Source organism: Manduca sexta, chromosome 2, assembly GCF_014839805.1.
Source record: "Manduca sexta isolate Smith_Timp_Sample1 chromosome 2, JHU_Msex_v1.0, whole genome shotgun sequence".
Lineage (NCBI taxonomy): Eukaryota > Metazoa > Arthropoda > Insecta > Lepidoptera > Sphingidae > Manduca > Manduca sexta.
In genome coordinates, this window is record NC_051116.1 from 5,028,645 (window position 1) to 5,049,048 (window position 20,404).

General features: G+C 35.0%; 1 protein-coding gene across 1 annotated transcript in view; it reads right to left on the reverse strand.

Moving 5' to 3' along the window:
- Window positions 1-19,684, reverse strand: part of LOC115452398 (irregular chiasm C-roughest protein) — a 109,398-nt gene extending 89,714 nt beyond the window's left edge. Inside the window, exon 1 of the mRNA XM_037437751.1 lies at window positions 19,417-19,684. The gene's annotated coding sequence lies outside the window, so the exon portion shown is untranslated. The remainder of the gene's footprint in view (window positions 1-19,416) is intronic.
- Window positions 19,685-20,404: the final 720 nt, after the last annotated feature.

A 20,404-nucleotide genomic window follows, 5' to 3' on the forward strand; every position in this document is an offset into this window, starting at 1 on the left:
ATATAAGATCTTAGCATATATATCGTATAGTTATATTCTGGGAATTTGGATCATTACGTCTAACCTCCAAATTATTGACAGTTCGATACCAATCTCAGGGGTCGGCTCGTAAACAGTGACCTCTAATATAGGGTGAGACCAATCTTCTAGATAATAAAATCTCAGAACGGACAACTCACGACCTAAAACGTTGGATCTAAAATATTTAATTTTATATACAACAACGTTTTACGTAAGACTATATTTTGTTCGCGGCTTCGCCCACATGGAGGAGTTTTCCGGGATAAAAGTCCTGCTATATATTTTCCCGGGATAGAAAGTAGCCTATAACCTTCCCAGCGTCTTAAACTATCTCCATACTAAATTTCCAATTAATTGGAATTACAAAGCATTTCAAGACCTGTTATCAAATGCCTCAGAACCTTTAGAACAGCATCTAAGCGGCAAGAGCTTAGTTGGGTGTAGAACGGACTGCCGAGACGAATGTCCGCAGGTTCAAAACCCAAGGACACACACCTCTGACTTTTCTAAAAATATGTGTGTATTCTTAGTGAATTATTGCTTGCTTAACGGTGAAAGAAAACATCGTGAGAAAACCTGCATACCTGAGAAGTTCACTATAAGAATTTTAAGGGTATGTAAAGTCTGCAAATCCGCACTAGGCCAGCGTGGTGGACTAAGGCCTAATCCCTCTTAGTAGTAGAGGAGGCTCGTGCCCAACAGTGGGACAGTATATTATACAGGGCTGATTTAAAATTTAAATAGCTGCCATTCAGTTGTCTAAAAAATGACTTGAATATATACCTCACATACGGCAAACCGCAAACCACGTTATGTCGTGAGGCAATCACCTAAAAACTCGTCGCCCCATCCGCTATAAACATTCTATAAATCAGGCACGTAGTGTAGGCTCGGGGGATAAGACCCCCCATTATACAGGGTCATTTTGACATTGCGTTACTAAATGAAACCATATATTCGTCTTCACCTTTGCTGACATTGTGGCAAAATATTTTCATCAAAATACTGGGTTTAGTTTACTGATTTTCTGATAATTTTGTGGTTTAATGCGAATCTGGCGTGTGCGTGAGTGTATTTCTGACTGAAAATATGATAAAATCCGTTTAAATAGTTTTTAGTTATTATTTCAATGTCTAACATTCGCGTAAACATAAGAAATCATTATGAAAATATGATGTTGCTACAACGAATTCTCTATAGTAGTAGTAGTGACATTGGGTCTCTTAAAATTAAAATTACCTTTTATTAATATTTATTTTGTTCGAAGCTTACATTTTTTTATTTTACATCTACCACTCTAGTAACTTATTGTAATATGTTATTTCCGAGTAGATAAGGTTTTATTTAGTAACGCAATGTCAAAATGGCCCTGTATTATATTCTGTCCTACTGCTAGGTTCGAGACTGCTTTACTATATTTTTAATAAGGGCACGTTAAAGTGACCCTACTGTATCTGATGGTAAGTGGAATGGAGTCCAATAGAATGTCTAACGAGGGATGATTACCCCTAGATAGCCGACACAATTATGCCGGCCTGTTAAAACCGCATATTCACATGCTGATCCCGGAACGCGACATACTTACGTGTGCTAGTGCTAGTTTTAACACCTTACGTACGGTGGTCACTATCCGGGCGGATATGAAATATATTCTACCATCAGCTGGTATAAATGGACACGTGACATTCCGGCCTTTACCCATTAACAGTTATACGACAAGTCATAATTCTACCTACCATCATAGTATAGTGTCCAATTTGCCAATAAATTTGTACAATACTGTCCAATTTTATAAAATCTTTATAGAGTGCAATACATATAATATACTAAAAGACACTGTATATTATCTTTACTTTCCCAAATTATACAGGAATATTAGTCCCGTATTTAAAATGTTAGGGAGTTTGAAGCTACTGTTTGGAATTTGTGTGCAAATAATAAAATCCCTTTTAGAAACCATTTATCCAAATAAATTCAACAAAAACAGGTTCAAATGAATATTCAAATGTTCAAAAACTACTTACTGTCCGTTTCAAACTATAAACAAATAATGATTTATTTTGACTTCCTTTATCATCTGATTACGTCCCACGCACAGATCCCATAACAAACTGCAAATGTATAGCCATGAAGGTCAATTTATACTGGATGTTGCCACGAGAATAACCAATATATATCGATCCCTAGTTTCTTTAGAAAACATGATGAGATGAGGCCTTTGTTCACTAGCCGATCACGTATGGGGATTTTTTCCAAGGGTCAATAAACCGTAGTGCGAGCGAGACGACCTTATCAATTATCAATAGGGAGATGGCGCTATTATACAGGGTGTTTTTTCTATGATATAAATAAGTTTATAAAGTACTACTTTTTGTTCACGACTTCGTCCGCGTGAGAGTTTTTCTGGGATAAAATCTTGCTGTGTATATTTTCGGGATAAAAATTAGGCTATTTCTTCCCAGGATCTCAAGCTATCTCCATATCAATTTTCATCGAAATCTATTTGGTTATTGTTTGTTTATCGCGTTTAGACAGACAGACATGACGGGGGGACTTTGTTTTATAATATGTAAGGGCTTGTTTCATGCTTTATAATGTTGTGAGTGTATTGTCATTTTCTGTTTTAAAAGTCAGTATTCATAATATAAGCACATGGTAATGCACGCTATAAAAGCAATTTAATAATCGCAAATAAAATTTACTTAAGAAATGATTTTTATTTATAAACTAGCTTCCGCCCGCAGCTTCGCCCGCGTGGATTTCGGGTTTCAAAAAATGGAGAAGGTGCTCAATTTGTCGGGATGTTTTTTTTAATTTATGGTGGTATGCAGGTGGTCCGATTGTCCGGTCAGGGTCTGATGATGGGATCCTGGTGAAATCGAAGGAACTTTTAACCATTAAGGTTGCACACGAAATGACGGAAGCTTAAAAATGGAGTAACTTCTCCGGTTTTCCCAACATTTTCCATCACTGCTATGCTCCTATTAATTGTAGCGTGATGAAAAGTATACTATAACGAGCTCAGGAGTATGAAAAATAATTGTACCAAGTTAAGTTAAAATCCGTCGAGTAGTTTTTGTTTCTGTAACGGTTATACAGACAGACAGACAAAAATTTTACTAATTGCATTTTTGGCATCAGTATCGATCCCTAATCACCCCCAGTTATTTTGGAAATATATTTCATGTACAGAATTGACCTCTCTACAGATTTATTATAAGTATAGATATGCAAAAGTAGCTCAAAAATTGTCCATAACGAAAACATGCATTTTAAAGTAAAACAAAAGAAATAATATCGTGAAGCCAACCAAATAACTAATGATATATTAAATTTTGTGACTGTTCAATTTAGTCGGGTCCGCGATATCACTTTTGTTGAGTTTCAGAACGCGACATTACATTATTATATTCTGTGCTCCAACGCACACTGCTTTGATGTTAGGAACACACCTACATTGCTTAGACAACAGTGAACTTTATACAATAGCAATAAAGCTCAAATTGACTCTACGTATTAGTTAGAAAACGTTTGTATGGGAAATAGAAAAATGCTGTTTTGAGGATTTTCCCGGCAATTATTCGAATTTTTCTCACCTTTTAAACCTTCCCTAGACCTCCACAAATAATTCAAGACCAAGATAAGATAAATCCGTTCAGCCGTTCTCGAGTTTTAGCGAGACTAACGAACAGCAATTCATTTTTATATATATAGATAATGGGATTGTAAAATTTACTTAAGCAGATCAATATAATCCAAGCAATTGTTGAGAAAAGCAACGTTCTCGTTTTTAATATTATCAAAAAAAGAATAACAAAAACACAGACAAAAAAATCGACGATACGAATAAAAAAAAAATTAATAGAAATTTTATCGTTATCTTTTATTTTTTTTAGTATATTGACTCTAAATTTTTTATATCAAAATTACTTATTTTTATTTAAGAACATATATTTACAATTTGAATATTCTTAAACTATTCCTATTTTATTAACAACACATTTCGATACCAGCAATAAACACTACGCTAAATCTATTTGTGACTAATTACCTCGAATACAAAATTATTATTTCTTTATCTCTATAAGCCTACAAAATCTCTTTTTTTGCTATATAATGAAGAATTCTTGAATTACACAAAACGCTCATTTAGAAAGCTCTAGTATTCTTTTTTTTCCTCATTTTTCACTTTAAACGTATCTCCTGTAAAGTTAATATTTTTAAGATAATTGCAGCTGTCGATTTATAACACCCTGTATTTGTTTCTAAGCAGCGGTACACATCCGCGCCCAACACCTGCTATGGCGCGCCAATCCCAGCCCATCTCTGTTTCTATAGCTCCCGGCTTTGTCCAACATAAACATGAGCAGCCCATAACATCCTGACATAATGTTTACTATCAGAGTTTACTAAATTAAGTCAAAGAGCGAGATAGATATAGTCAACAAAAAAGTAGCTGAACAAATTCAAAATTTCAAATCGCCTTTATACCTTTATGTGCCTATTTATAGCCGTTTTTTCTTTACTAATGTTAATTTCTGATTAAAAAAAAATTAAGATCATGTGAAATACCATTTTGGAATTCGTTCAGCTACTTTTATGTCATTGTACCATCGTAATGTCTACTTCTTGCGCCATTTTTATGTTCTTGTTATGTTCTTGAAGAGCATTATAGTCATTGTATTATTGAGCGCTGTGGGACTTATATGCCGACCAGGAAAATAAAAAACCTCGCCAAGTTTCGGTGAACTATGGTACTACTATACCAACAACGTTATTTTAAAATTAAAAATCAAACCTGGCGCCTGCAAGGTTTTCTATATTAAAATTAAACTATTTTTTGGATTTTATCGCGGTTTTAATAATTTTAGTCACGGGGCGTGGTCATGGCCATGAAGGCTGCAGTATTCGAAACGTCAGGAGAAAACTAAAATTATTAAAACCGCGTTAATTGCGAAAATAGTTTAATTTAATGTCAACATTCGCGTAAAATTAAGAAATCATTAGGTTCTCTACATTCCTGATCAGGGTATATCAATTGTGTCAGTGTGGCGAGAGCAGTACAAAACACGCAGTGCTTTATAATTGTAGATTTGGATGGTGTTGCTACTGTTCATGTGCAGTCAGCCACGAAAGTACTAAACTAATTCAAAATTTCAAATCGCTGTTAAATTTTGTCTCCGTAACAACAATCGTTTTCTCTTCGATTTTCTTTCAGAGGGTTTACTTTATTTTAGACAAATAAAAATATTTACTTAAAATATTTTCCTTCACTACTAAGCGAATAATTGTTAAATACTCACGTAATTACAAAATTCATACACTGGGTTTTGAACCTGTGGGCATTCGTCGGCAGTCCATGACCAACTAAACTATGGCGCAGTTTCTCTTCAAAGAGTTCTTTCAGAGGGCTTACTATATTTTAGACAAATAAAAAAATATTTACTCAAAATATTTTCCTTCACTACCAAGCGAATAATTGTTAAATACTCACGTAATTCTAAAATTCATACATTGGGTTTTGAACCTGCGGACATTTATTAGTCCGTTCCATATGCTATTGTGCACTCAGTCAGTCATTTGCATATAAACATCCTTTTAAAAATGTCAAAGACGAAACAAAACATTTTAGTCATACGATTATCCTATTTTGTATCATTAAGAGTTATTACATACATTTTGCTCTCATTATGCCAATTGTAAGGCATACTGTGTACAAAGGTGTCATTACAGCGATACGTGTTTTACTGGTTGTTAGGGATGTTCTGGTATCGATAGTTCGATGACAACTTGTCTGATTCAGAATTGGTTTAACAATTAATACTAGAGTGGCTACTGGACATTAACGATTTGATTAGTTGTTTCAAATAATATTTCGTATTACAGTACTATTGCGGTGCTTAGGTCTCAGGTCCGATCACCAAATATGACAAAGTGATTTGGGGTTTTCTACTCAATAGGAGCCCGGAGTCTGGAATTTGTGCTCGATGTGGCGATGTGCTCGCCTGCGTCACATCATGGGACGGAATACGCACAGCGGTGAGTGCACTGGTTGCGCCTCTGCCTACCCCTTCGGGTAATAAAATCGTAAGGGAGTGTATTATTTTTTGTAATATTAGTTTTACTAGAAAATACCAATAATATTTATGTGTCTTTATTGAAATATCTAACGCATTAGAATAATTTGGTATTGTGGTATTTATTGTTCCCTGTATTACTTACTATCAAGATATTAGCTTCGGCCGATATGACGGTAGGCTCGCCCCCTATCACATCATGGGACGAAACACATTTGGCGAAAAGTGGGTGCCCTGGTTGTGCCTTGCATACCCCTTCGGGGATAAATGTTGTGTGTTTTAAAATACTAGCTTATACGATTGTTTCCCTTTCAAAATCATCGATTCTTTTGGTTTTGGTAAACAGTCTACATTATTACCAATATAAAAATAATCTTGACTATCGATATTTCTGAAGTCCAACACTGCTGTTTATTTCAAGAGGCAACATAGTACGATGTTTTGTATAGTAAACTTATTTGTGATCCTTTGAGACCATGCCAAGAACAGGTCCAGAGATGAAAAACTAAAAGAAATACGTTTGGTACAAAATAGATGCCTAGATAGCACTTTTCACAACTTAACATTTTGTATGTGTAGTACAACTTTAGATGTTATTGTTATTGAAATAAAGTATTTGGGGGATTTTATCGCGTTTTTTATTTACATAACATACATAACATCACGCATTTTATCCCCGAAGGGGTATGCAGAGGCGCAACTAGGGCACCCACTTTTCGCCAAGTATGTTCCGTCCCATGATGTGATAGGGGGCGAGCCTATCGCCGTATCGGGCACAAATTCCAGACTCCGGGCTGATACTGAGCAGAAAAACCCAAATATCACTTTGCCCGACCCGGGATTCGAACCCAGGACCTCAGAGCGCTATTGTATCGGACGTGCAATACAACTACGCCACCGAGGCAGTTTTTTATTTTCTTCTAAAATTTCGAGGACTTTGTAAAGGAGATACATTCCCGACATGTTAGAAAGGTATACGCTCTTTTAAACGCCAGGCTTAATATTCGGAGGTTATAAATGCGAATTTACAGCGAATAAATACCGAAACGTACACGCAAAAATCTGCAAATTAAACCGAATGTTTTCATTAAACGTGATTTAGGCATGCCGGATTCCAATACTACAGTTATCCGCTAACCGCGGCGTTTGTGGTTGCACCGCGGTTCGCTAAACTAAAGTGATATATTCTGTATAGAAATAGCTACTGGAAAAACTTGTCTTACTTGTGAATATCTGGTTCTAGGGTTAATCATTGAATCCTCGGTATTCTGCGGTTTGGTGTTGTTAGATCTGTAAAATCATTGTGTAACCAAACAAATATGTTTTATTTTCTTCTATCTTTTATTGGTTGTGCAATAAAGAGTTATATTATTATATTGTATCTTTCCTGCGGGAAATCACGGCAAAGGCTCGTCCTTTTGGAAGGCTTGCAAGACATGGATCCAACACGTAGAGGCCCTTTAAGATACATTACTCCAGTTGGGGTTTATACACCTTGCAAGTACTCTCTCTGTCTCTAGTTATGGAGGAAATACAGCCCAAGACAGCTCTTGCAAGGTGCTATTATTATTACTATGGTCAATTCTCTTTATTTTAAAGGTACTTACATTTTTACATATACATTTAAAAAAAACATGCATATAAAAATATAAAAAAATTAATGACCCTCCGATGGCTAAGCTCAAGACCCAGGCCACCGGTTATTATTATTACTATTATCATTATGACTTGGGTTACTACGAGATATAGTTATATTGTAACTTTCCTGCGGGAAATATACAGTTATATTATTATTATTATAGTTAAATATACGAATAGTTCACTATTAACAGTATTGCTTTGATGGTCTAGTGAGGATGTGGTGAGGGGCAGCAATTTCTGTGGGTTTTTCGGTTGAATATGCGTTACTTTAGAATTAAATGATTATTGATAGAATAACATACACCACAAATCGTTAAGTAACATTGATGGCAATTCTATTGAACTCTTTGCGAATAAAGGCGTTATATTATCTATGATTGAAACGGAGTTAGCTAATGAAGTAATTTTCGCAATGGTGGATCGCTTGGAGCATCAATAAACAGGCCAGGCATTTTTTTATTGCTTTGAATGACGAGACAAGCTTGCCGTTCACCTGATGGTAAGCGATACGGCCGCCCATAAACAGCAAAAACACCATCCAACACCTTGAATTAGAAAGTATTGTTTGGTATTCCACAGCGCTCGCCATCTAAGACATGAGATGTTAAGTCTTATTATATCCAGTAGTTATACTGGCTATTATGTTCTATTGAATTCTGCGTCAAGAAACTTGAAACACCGAACTATTAAAACTGAAACTAAGGTCAACAAGACATCGTAGGTGAGAGAATTCGTGGTAATTTATTCGAAGCAATTCCGCAGAGTACTTTGAATTTTTACTAAGAATTTTGTGTTTAAAATGTAAATTGATCTTGTGAAGTTTTCGTCCTGACTTCAATGAAGCTATGTAGGAGAGTAGTCTATTTTGAATTTTCTGTATCTAGATGAAACGTGTCTGGGGGCTTATAATGATTACCGTTTTAGCACTGAAATTGTATATGTTGTAGGGTGTATTGACTGTCTCGGTGGCGTAGTTGATGCGTGCGCAGTCGCTGAGGTTCCGGGTCTGGCAAAATGCTAATGGTTTTTCTGCTTAGTATCAGAGTCTGGGATTAGTGTCCAATATAGCGATAGATAAGTATCGAAAGCGTAGTTAGTTGTGGAATGGACTGCCGAGACGAATGTCTGCAAGTTCAAAACCCAAGGGCAGATCTCTGACTTTTCTAAAATTATGTGTGTATTTCTGAATTATCGCTATTTAACGGTGAGCGAAAACATAGTGAGGAAACCTGCATACCTGAGCAATTCTATAGGAATTTCGAGGGTGTGTGAAGTCTACCAATCCGCACTAGGCCAGCGTGGTGGACTCACGCCTAATCCCTCTTAGTAGTAGAGAAGGCCCGTGCCCAGCAGTGGGACAGTATATAATACAGGGCTGATATTATTATTATAAATATGAAATTCGACAGTCTAATTTCGGCCACAACTTTAAATAAACTCGTCTCAAAAGGTCTATCAACTTAGCAAGTATTAAGACTAAAAAATAATTTCCTACATCCCATTTCTTTTAGTGAAAAAATCTTATTCAACTAAGATTTCGATTTAGCAAAACCTACAAACGCTCGTAGAATCCTACCACCATCAAACAACATTAAGTCCGCCGCAGAGACCATTCGTATCCATTAGCACGATCCTAGGGTTTACAGGTGGAACTAGTGCATCTAGATTTCTAGAACCTGCGATTTAGCTGCAATTAGTATTTCTTTAGGTTTACCAATGCTTTTTAATGTTTTAGTTGAGGAAAAACTCGGATTAAATTGAAATGTCCTAATAATAAAACGCCACAAACAAATATGATGAGGTTTGCGCCCTTGTCAAGGGCCATACAATTGCTCAAATTATATTCAAGACCTTGGATATATTTATATGCAACCCGCGGGAATTCACAGAAATGGCTCATAGATGTATTAAAAGCAATTGTTAAGATTAATAATTGAATTTGTCCGTATAACATCGCATTATTATACTAACTGTTATAGTGTTATATATGTATAATAAATACATAAAAAATAATGGCAATGCTTTTAAGGAGAGGCACAAGTGTATTTCGCCGTGTGTATTCCTTCCCAAGACGTGATAGAACGAGCCTATCGCCACATCAGAGACATATTTCTGGTATCAGACTGATACTGACTAAAAAAAGCCAATATAATTTTGTCTTATCCAGGAATGAAATAACCCAGGACAACTACGCCAATGACGCAGTCAATATAAAGTATATAGTATATAATGATAATGAAGTAATGAAATGAGTATATTAGCAATATGTATCGACTAATTCAGTCTGGCATTCGAATTGGATACAATGAAAAAGAAAAAGATTTTTGGTAAATAAATGTAAAAGACAAAACTTTTAAACCTATATCAATGTTTGGCAAACTGAAATACAAGAATTAAATTTTCTGTAATATTGCAAAGAGCTCTTTAGATGTGAATTTTAAACGTATTTAACAGGAGGATGTTACTCCATTCATGATAATTTTTTTTCTTCGATATCGTTGATAGATTTTAAATGAAAAAATATATTCGCAATTCGCTACCAACTACTACACAGTTCATATTTCATAAATTAGAGAGCTATGCCTTCTAGGTATCATGTAGAATGAATCAGCGTTGCAGGTGTTGTAACAAAACACGCTATATCTTGTTACTTAAGAGAAATGAATGCGTGCATGTAACAAAATTAAACTAGGGAAGGGAGTTGTGACATTAGTTAATGCCCGTAAAGTCGTATAAAACTTAATAAATCAAATATTACTACCAATAATCGCACGCAATTATTGCTTAAAAATTAAAGGGGAACAATTTTAAAATGGAAAGATGACCTACCAAAAAGATGGAAAATATTAACTCGTGTTGTCGATGTAGGCACATTTAAAATTGTTTCTTGTCAAATTTGATTTAAATATAACGAACCTCAGTTGAAACTATACTATATTAAATACATTGGTCAGTGAATAAAGACTTTTATTGTTATAATGCGAGTATTTGTGAAACCTCTTGTAATAAAAAAACTGAGCATTTGACAGACCGGGGAAGTTAGTCATTTAGAAGTCGTATAAGTCTATTGCTTGGTAAAATATTTGTAAAAATATTTTTGTAGCCAGTGATAGTTCTTTTTATTTCTAATCAAAACCACTTCAGATCCTCATAATAGTGTTAAAATCAGGTCGATCTTGCTGAGTTGGTCATTGACAGATGTACCTGTCGGTCATAATATCAATATTGTATACTGTCCCACTGTTGGGCACGTGCCTCCTCTACTCCTGAAAGGGATTAGGCCTTAGTCCACCACGCTGGCCTAGTGCGGATACCTGTTTGGTGGGTGAAATATATGTCAAAGTATATTATCTGTAGGCAATGATAGTTCTTTTTATTTTTAATCAAAATCGCTTAAAATGCTAATAAGTGTTAAAGTCAACTTGACCTTGCTGACGGCATCTACAGCGTCATTCCACCACCAACTTTCCACCATAACTCTAAATAAACATATGAAGTGCCGTTTGTGGAAACTTTACTCAAAGTCTTAGCTATTGTCGTTGGGATCGTGGCGAACTTTATTAATGATATCTACAAGATAGATGGGTGCTGACGCGACGCATGAGCCCGCATGGCGGAACCCAAGTTGATATGACTTGGAGTTTGCATACTGTTAAGTTTTTAAATAAATGTAGCTATAGCATGGTCTCGGACTGCCTTGGTGGCGTAGTTGTACTGCATATGCGGTATGGTAGCGCTCTGAGGTCCTGGGATCGAGTCCCGGGTTGAGCAAAGTGATATTTGGGTTTTCAGTATCAGCTCGGAGTCTGGAATTTGTGCCTGATATGGCGATAGGCTCGCCCCCTATCATATCGTGCGACGGAATACACTTGGCGAAAAGTGAGTGCCCTGGTTGCCTCTTCATAAATGCGTGCCGTGTATTTTGTTTCTAGAACATGGTCTCACGACTAGCAGTGCTTTTTTATCCACTGTTAAGGTAAAAATAACAGCCAAATTAAAATCAGTAGAACTGCCGTAAAACCTTAAGAGCTGTGAAATACATCATTTAGGGAAATATATCAGTAATTTGACTAAAACTTAAAGATGGTAGGAATACAATAATAAATATTATATTATGATTTTTATGTTTGCGCGAATGTTAGACATCGAAATAAAACCAGTTTTCTGATTTGATCACATTTTTTATATTTTAATTTTCTCCTTCTTTTAATTTTGCTAGGCACTTCTCTGCTAGTGAGAGGGTTTAGGCCGTAGTTCACCACGCTAACCTAAGGCGGGTTGGCAGTAGGCCAGGATATAGTGGTTTAACGGCATACAGCCACTAAGATCATAATCCCACGTAATAAACTTGGTTTTACTCGCAACACTGCTTGCATTTTATACCAGCAATAGTAATGATCGAACTGCCGATACGGTCGCAGGTTCAAAACTTAGACAAACGTTTCGAAGTTACATTTGTATATCGGAGGTTGAAAGGATATTTAAATTAAGCGACATTATTTTGTGACTACTTTTCATACATATTTAAAATCAGATTTGTTTTTCTGTTTTTTTTTTTAATTAACCTAGTTAAATTTTTTCAAAAAAAAATGTCGCTTAAGTTTCATACATATTTAAAATCAGATTTTTTTTGTTTTTTTTCTTAACCTAGTTAAAAAATTTCGCTTTAGTTTCATACATATTTAAAATTAGCAGGTCTTTTTCTGCTTTTTTAAACTAGTTAAAAATTTTCGGAAAAATGACGTTACTTTCATACATATTTAAAATCAGTTTTTTTTGTTTTTTTTTTTAACCTAGTTAAAAAATTTCGAAAAAAAATCGCTTTAGTTTCATACATATTTAAAATCAGCAGGTCTTTTTTCTGTTTTTTTTTTAATCTAGTTAAAAAATTTCGAAAAATAATGTTTTATAAGTCAATTAACCTTTTCAACCGTCGATATAATAAATCGATAGTTTTATCGATAGAAAACATCGTAAGACTTATATACCTAAGAATATCCTTAAACATTTAAAAGGAATGTTAGGTCTACCAACCCATACTAGTTCAACATGGTGGACTAAAGCCTAAACTCTCAGTAGAGGAGGTCCGAGCTAACACTGCCTTTGATACAAGAACACATAGCGCTACAAAAACCAAAACATTATACACGAAATGCATATTTAAATACAACTTTCTCAGAAATCAGAGCGTCATGACAGCGTAATAACCGACCTGATAGGAACGCAACCGCAGGTAATAAGCGGGGTTCGATTCTCGACGCGGCACGTTTTTTGTGACTACCGGTGTTGGTTTAAGATTAGTTTGGAGTCTATTTATGTTTTGGGTCGGTTTTGGTTTAAGTGAATTAATAAAGAATGGTTTGATATTAGATAACGAAAAATTTGTTGTTTTTGGGAAAACAGTCAACATTAGCGCAATAGTTGAATATTTGACTTATTTTTATTTATAAATATTATAAAATATTTACATCGTATAAATTCTAAAACAGAAGAAATCTGGTGAAAAATATACATGTTATAAGCCATTGAAATTAGGGGCGAGTGTCATAAAACAAAAAGAACAGAATACTTGCATGTGACGTCATTGGGAATTACGAGATATGCGAAAGAAAGAGATGGAGCGATATCTCCACTTCGCGCCAACTCCTGCATATAGAAATATTTTAAATATGAATTACTGCCTCATTTCTTATCGAATTTTAATTCTGTTTTCACAAAAGAACTTGATTTTTGTACCAATTGCTGTTACATATTAAAAAATACACAAAGTTTTAAGTTTTAAAATTTAGTCAACGACCATATCGAATTGTAACACAAGGAATCTAGTCAACCGACCTCTTTATCATTTTGGAACTGTCAAAAACATCGCAACCACAGACATTAGTATCATAATATTATCTGGGTGTATTGGATTATTATGTCATGGATTATTTATTATTAAAACATACATCACGCATTTATACCTGAAGGAGTATCCAGAGGCACAATCACTTTTCGTCAAGTTTATTCCGTCCCATGATATGATAGGGGGCGAGCCTACCGCCGAATCGAGCACAAATCCAAGACTTCGAACTAATACTGAGCAGAAAATCCCTTATATCACATTACTTGACCCGGGACTCGAACCCAGGACCTCAGAGCGCTGCTGTACCGTGCATGCAGTACAACTACGCCACCAAGGCAGTCATGATTTATTATTTTCTTCTTATATACACTCTTCCACGCATACTACATTTATTAAATACTCCCATATATTTAAACTCCAATTTGAAACAAATACTTGTATTTCGTCAGTTAAAATCTCTCTCGTCACACACACTCCGTCGCGGGTAAATCTATTTAAAGTAAGTAAATCTACAAAAGCGATCGTTTAAGCTAATTTTGTACCAACGCCCTAACTATTGATGTTATTTTTACGTCCCGTACCCAGAACTTAGTTTATCGATTTTCTCTTAAAACGATCGTAAAATGTACCATCGATGTTCAAATAAATAAAGGGAAAAGTTCTAAAACGGTAATAAACTTGACAGTGACTGTTTGTTTGTAATTAGGTGCCTTTATCGATATTAACTGGAAATTTAGTATCGATTATCGATTTAAGTTTAGGGTCAGTGAATATGTAATTTCGTTTACCAGTTCATTAATTTGTGAGTACATCCAACTGGACCTACTAAATTTCTTTAATGACGAGACGAGCTTGCCGTTCAAGTGATGGTAAGCGATACGACCGCCCATAAACAATAGAAAAACCAACCAACACCTTGAAGTTGAGTTTAAGACCCTGGGAACGTGATAAGCTACTTTCCATCCCGCGAAAATATATAGCGGGACCTTTATGCCGGAAAACTCGATTTAGTATCAAATCGATCAAAATACATAACACATAGTATGTACTACAAATTTTATAGTATTGTAAATTTTTAAATTCACATAAAATCAAAAATGTGCTCCCAATACACAATTCCCAACCTACATCTGCCGTTGATTGAGGCAAAAAAATAATCACCGTGATCCCTTGAGAAGGCCGCCATGTTTTTTTTTTATCGTTTTTATGTAAACTGGTTTTAGTTCGAGTATGGGAACGGAGTTCGAGACAACAGGTGCTACGCTACTGGAGGCATCTTTTGTTTTTTTTTTCGAAGATTACTTTTTCGGCCAGTTTGTTTTGAATTTTTACTTTTTAATTGTGAGATTGGTGACAGTAATTTTAATGAGGTTTTATATGTTTTTTTAAATGATAATCTCTTGGCTGAGGTACAACTTTGACATACCGTATTTTAGTCTGTAGACAGGTGTAACTAAAAGGGCGAATATGAAAATAAGCATTTATATTTCTCTAACTATATTATTATAATCTTTCACTGATTAATATTATGCAAAATAATAATATATCGTTGAGAAGCAGTATGAAACCCACCTTTGTGTTCGAGGCGGATTGCATCCAGTGTAAATATATGTAGTACATGATGAGAAAACTTCTAATATATCAGCATGAGAGCCGTGTCGAACCATTTTTTTTTTAAGTTTTCTTATTTTCGCTACTGTTTATAGGCATCCGTTTACGAGCACAACACATCATTTAGTTCAAAAAATATTTCTTAAACATTTTTTAATATTACAACTCGCTTATAGCATAATAAAAGGGAATAGAACCAAATAGATGCAACTTTATAGCATTCGAACGATCTAGTTGATACCTTCGGCACGAAATTAAAAAAAAAAACATAATTTATGCCTCACCGAAACCATATTTTATGCTCTATAGCTGCTTGTATACGGTTATATCCATTACATAAAGTGTAGTGTAACGAATTTTATTAGTATTGGAACAAGTTTTAAAGTCAGATATAAAATAAATCGTTGGCAAGCTAATTGACTTAAACGATATCTATTGCGACTTGAGTTTAATACATATTTGTAATCAGAACACTTTTTTTTTTAAACCAGTCTCTATTTTATGATTAACTTAATAAATTGATTAAGAAAAAATCGATTAAGTCAGTATGTCAACAGTCAAAATAATTTACAATATACGAGACGACTATCGAGAAATGGACGTTCCGGCGCACTTCATGTGCTTCCATTTTTAAAATCCGGATTCGATATTTAAATATTCAAATAAATACATCATGTTCTCTGTCGTACGTTTATTATTAGCATAATAACATTATGTTTGAAGGTAGTCTCTAATTGATTTTTAAACTCCATTAGTGTAACAGTATTATAATTTTAAAACTGGTTAAGCATTGGATTTCATAACTTATCGAAACAAGTTAAAGTATATTTTCAAATGGAACAACATTTTAGAGAATTGTGCCCCAAAGTGAAATAACCTTAAGGATGTTTAGGTGCACAAGTGACTCTTATTTTGAAGGTACTAAGCATATTAAATATTTATCCATTATCTTAAAGTAATCTTTTGATAAAAAGCGGCGATAGTTGTAGAACGGACTGCCGATGTCCGCAGTTCAAAATCCAAGGGCACACACCTCTGACTTATCTAAAATTATCTTTGTGAATTATCGCTTGATTTAACTGTGAAGGAAAACATCGTGAGGAAACCTGCATGCCTAAGAAGTTCTCGATAGGAATCTTGAGGTTGTGTGAAGTCTATCTATCCGCACTACGCCAGCGTCGTGGACTAAGGCCTAATCCCTCTCAGTAGTAGTGGAGACCCGTACCCTGCAGTGGGATAGTATATAAAACAGGGCTCATATTATTATTGACTGCGTCGGCGGCGTAGTTGTACTGCATGCGCTATACGACAGCGCTCTGAAGTCCTGGGTTCGAAACCCGGGTCGGGCAAAATGATATTTAGGAGTTTTTGCTAAGTATCAGTCTGGAATTTGTGTTCTATATGGCGATAGGCTCACCTCCTGTTACATCATAGGACAGAACACACTTGGCGAAATGTGGGTGCCCTGGTTGAGCCTCTGCATACACCTTTGGGGATAAATGCGTGACGTTATGTGTGTGTGATATTATTATTATATTAAATTTAAGTTACGTAGTTGTTATCCTATCTCAAAACTATAGGTATACGCCCGTATGCTAATGCTATATTGATTATCTTATATTATGCTGTTGGGAGCTCAGTGCGCCATCCCTACATCTTGCGGTTTCGAACCCCGATTACCGTCTGCCTTGGTCATGTCATCTCTATTCGTTTATTATATATACATACATACTATATTCCTGGTAAATGGCGGCCCTATTATGTAGTATATTACGTATTGACGTATATTCCATAGACACGAACGTCCATATAAACTATTTGTTCAATCTGAACTAAAATGGCAACCAAAACGTCACTGTTACAACCTATATATTTACTTGAACAATAAACATTTTTACTTATTTGACTAATATATTTCAGTCAAATCCAGGTTTACACTTAGACTCGAGTTCTTATATCATGAGAGCCATTCTGTGCACAACCACAAACTAATATTGACCATACTAAAGTCAGTTTGGATGGATTGCAGTTTAATTCAGCGTGGCGTTCGGTGGTGTAGTTGTACGGTACGACTGCAATGCTCAGGTTCGAACCACGAGTAAGGCAAAGCGATATTAGGTTTTTACTCAGTAACAGCACGGAGTAATTTGTGGTCAATATAGGCACGTCCTCTATCACATCATGGGACGGAATACACATGGTGGCTTGTGAATGCACCACTTCCGCCTCTGCCTACCTCTTCGCAGATAAAAAGCGTGAGTGTGTTGTGATATCTAAATACAACGAAAACAAACATATCAATAAACAAACAAATAAAAACATTTTACTTATTGTCACAACACTTCGACTTTAGGCATAAATAGGCGTTTGGAAGATTATTCTTTATGTTATATAACAATAATGAGTTTGAAATAAATAAATATAACTCCAACTTTCAATATGACATCCTTGCAGAATCAAAACTAAATTGTTAAAGAACCTACACAGACCTAACCTGGTATTTGAACCCAAGACCTCTTCACATACTACGCTACCACAAGATCAAGAACGTGGCATATTACGTTATACAATAAAATAACCTTTAAGTAAATCTAATAAAAATAATCATTAATTAAACCCCAGCTAATGTTGAGATTACCATTCCTTTAATGTATCAATTTCAATTAAGTACAAGAATTGTATTTAAATAAGCTCTAATTAGCTTAAAACTTGAACGAGCCCTAATTTCTATTAAAACTTCAGATATCGTCAGATCTTGTTTTTAAAAGCCTTAAAATATTCCGTATTTAAGATTTTCTCCCAGTATCAGCCCGGAGTCTGGAATTTGTTCCCTATATGGCAATACAGTTTATTATATATATCCGTGGTTATAGCTTGTGAAAAAGTTTATTGAAAATAGAATCTAGCTTGACTAGTTTAGAAAAAACAGGTATATCCACTCCATGTCTCAAGTCATTTGTCATTGCGTAGATGATTACTCTGGACCAGGGTTTCTCAAAATTAGTTATGCGCACCACTACCATTCGAAGGTAGAGGGTTAACAACGAGATTAAAAATAAAAACAAAATCGACTTGATACCGAGTCAGAATTAATGTTAAAATTGTCCAAAATTACTCCTAAAATTGATTCAATATGTGACACAAAACAAGCCTATATTTTCTTTTGTTACTGTATTTGTAAATTTATTTAAATAAAAACTTTATTTACTTCAACAATGACATAATTTATTTGAAAGGGAGGGGGGTAACTAGTTAAGGGGTTCGCTGTCATCTGGAACCTGGAAGTTTGAGAAACCCTGATCTAGACTCTAAAGCAAAATGACAAAGGTTCATTATAATTAAAGTTTTGTTTGATTTGCTGTCATTCTTATTCTACAAAACGTATAACTATGTATTTTAATGTCATGTGTTTAAAGTTAACTTTTGCAAATATCTACTGAGTTTTACTACGGTAAACAGTAAACTCGAGTGTAGTATCTACATAATTAGGTGTATTGAGGTGGTGTAATCCGTCTAATTTAAGCTAATACCTAATACATCAATACCTCATTAGGTTTCAGAACCGCTAGGTATACGTTCTAAGGATCTTTAAGCTAGATCTTTATTTTTATCTAGAATGACTGAATGACTCTTTTATGGTAGGTCTCTCATATGTGAGAGTTCGCCTGGGTAGGTACCACAGCAAGCAGTAGTGTGTGGTCACTGTTGTGTTCCGGTTTGAAGGACATTGTAGCCAGTGAAACTACTGGACATAGAAAGACAACATCTCATGTCTCAGGATGGCGAGCGCGGAATACCAAACAATACTTGTAATTCAAGGTATTGGATGGTGTTTCTACTGCTGGCCGGTCGTATCGCTTACCATCAGGCGAACGGTAAGCTCATCTCGTCATTAATTAATAAAATCTAGAATGATTTGTTCATATAGTTACTAACTTAGTTTACAAGCCGTAAATGTTATAGCCCAATAAACTAAGAGTATACATTTATTATGTATGGCCTCGGCAAAGAAGAGAATATAGTTAACAATTGACAAAATAATTTTATATTTATAATGTGTAAATAAATTCCGTAATGGCGGTCACAAACATAAATTAGCCACAAACCAAATTTGATTATTGTCTGTGGTATCCAAAAATTAAATCATTTTCATTCAATGTTCATACAAAATGATATAGAAGTGAAAATTGGGATAGAATACTTTTTATTCTGTACACTCACCAGTTCAATAAGCTATAGATTATAATCCAATGTTACTGTCCACAAAATAAAACAGTTCCAAAAAAAAACAAAATACTGGCCACAATTTATAAAAATGTCAAATCACCAACGTCAACATAGACAAAACAACATTCGAAATTCGAAAATAAACACTCAAAGCACCGATCCACAAAATGTTAAAATGTCACTGGCACTCAAAAAATACGTTCGATATTAAAAATGCGTAAATCTAAATCGGTCGACGTATACGCGCCCGCGACCGCGAGGCTCGGGGCCTAGCAAGGTACTGTCGCGGTGGAAATGTTTTCCCGCCCTCGGACCATAGACTACGCATATGTAGATACGGCAATTATCTATGCTATCAAATTTGGTTCCTTAAGTTGTTTTGGTTACCTCTCTCATTCAAGAAATTCGTGAGTTAGTAATTATTTTCTTTAACTTTAACGTTCGAGGTATTAACTTAACATTAACTTTATAATAATATCTTCTATATTTAGGCATATTGCTCTTTCGCTAATGAAACATTACCACGATAGCTTCATATATCGGTGGACATGACATTCGTTCGGAAAATATATGAAGAACTCTAAGCCATGCAAATTAGTCTTGAGATTAGTACAAAATATTAAAACTGAGAGAAAATTGGTACATCGGCGGTTCGTGCTTTGAAATAAATCTAAATTTGTTGTTAGTTAATCTGCTAATTCTGGTCAGTCAGTCCTTTCTACTATTGACTATGCCATATGATAATATATAGTGCAATTAATGACAATGAACTTAGTATTTTTGGAAAGAACTGCTAACAATATTACTCCAAACATTGTACCAGTAATGTTTGAAGACTGTCTCGATGGCATAGTTGTATGCCGTGTGCGGTACGACATCGAGATCCTGAGTTCGAATCCTGGGTCGGAGAAAGTGATATATGGTTTTTCAATATCAGCTAGAGTCTAAAATTAATTCCCGATATGGCGACAGGCTCACCCTC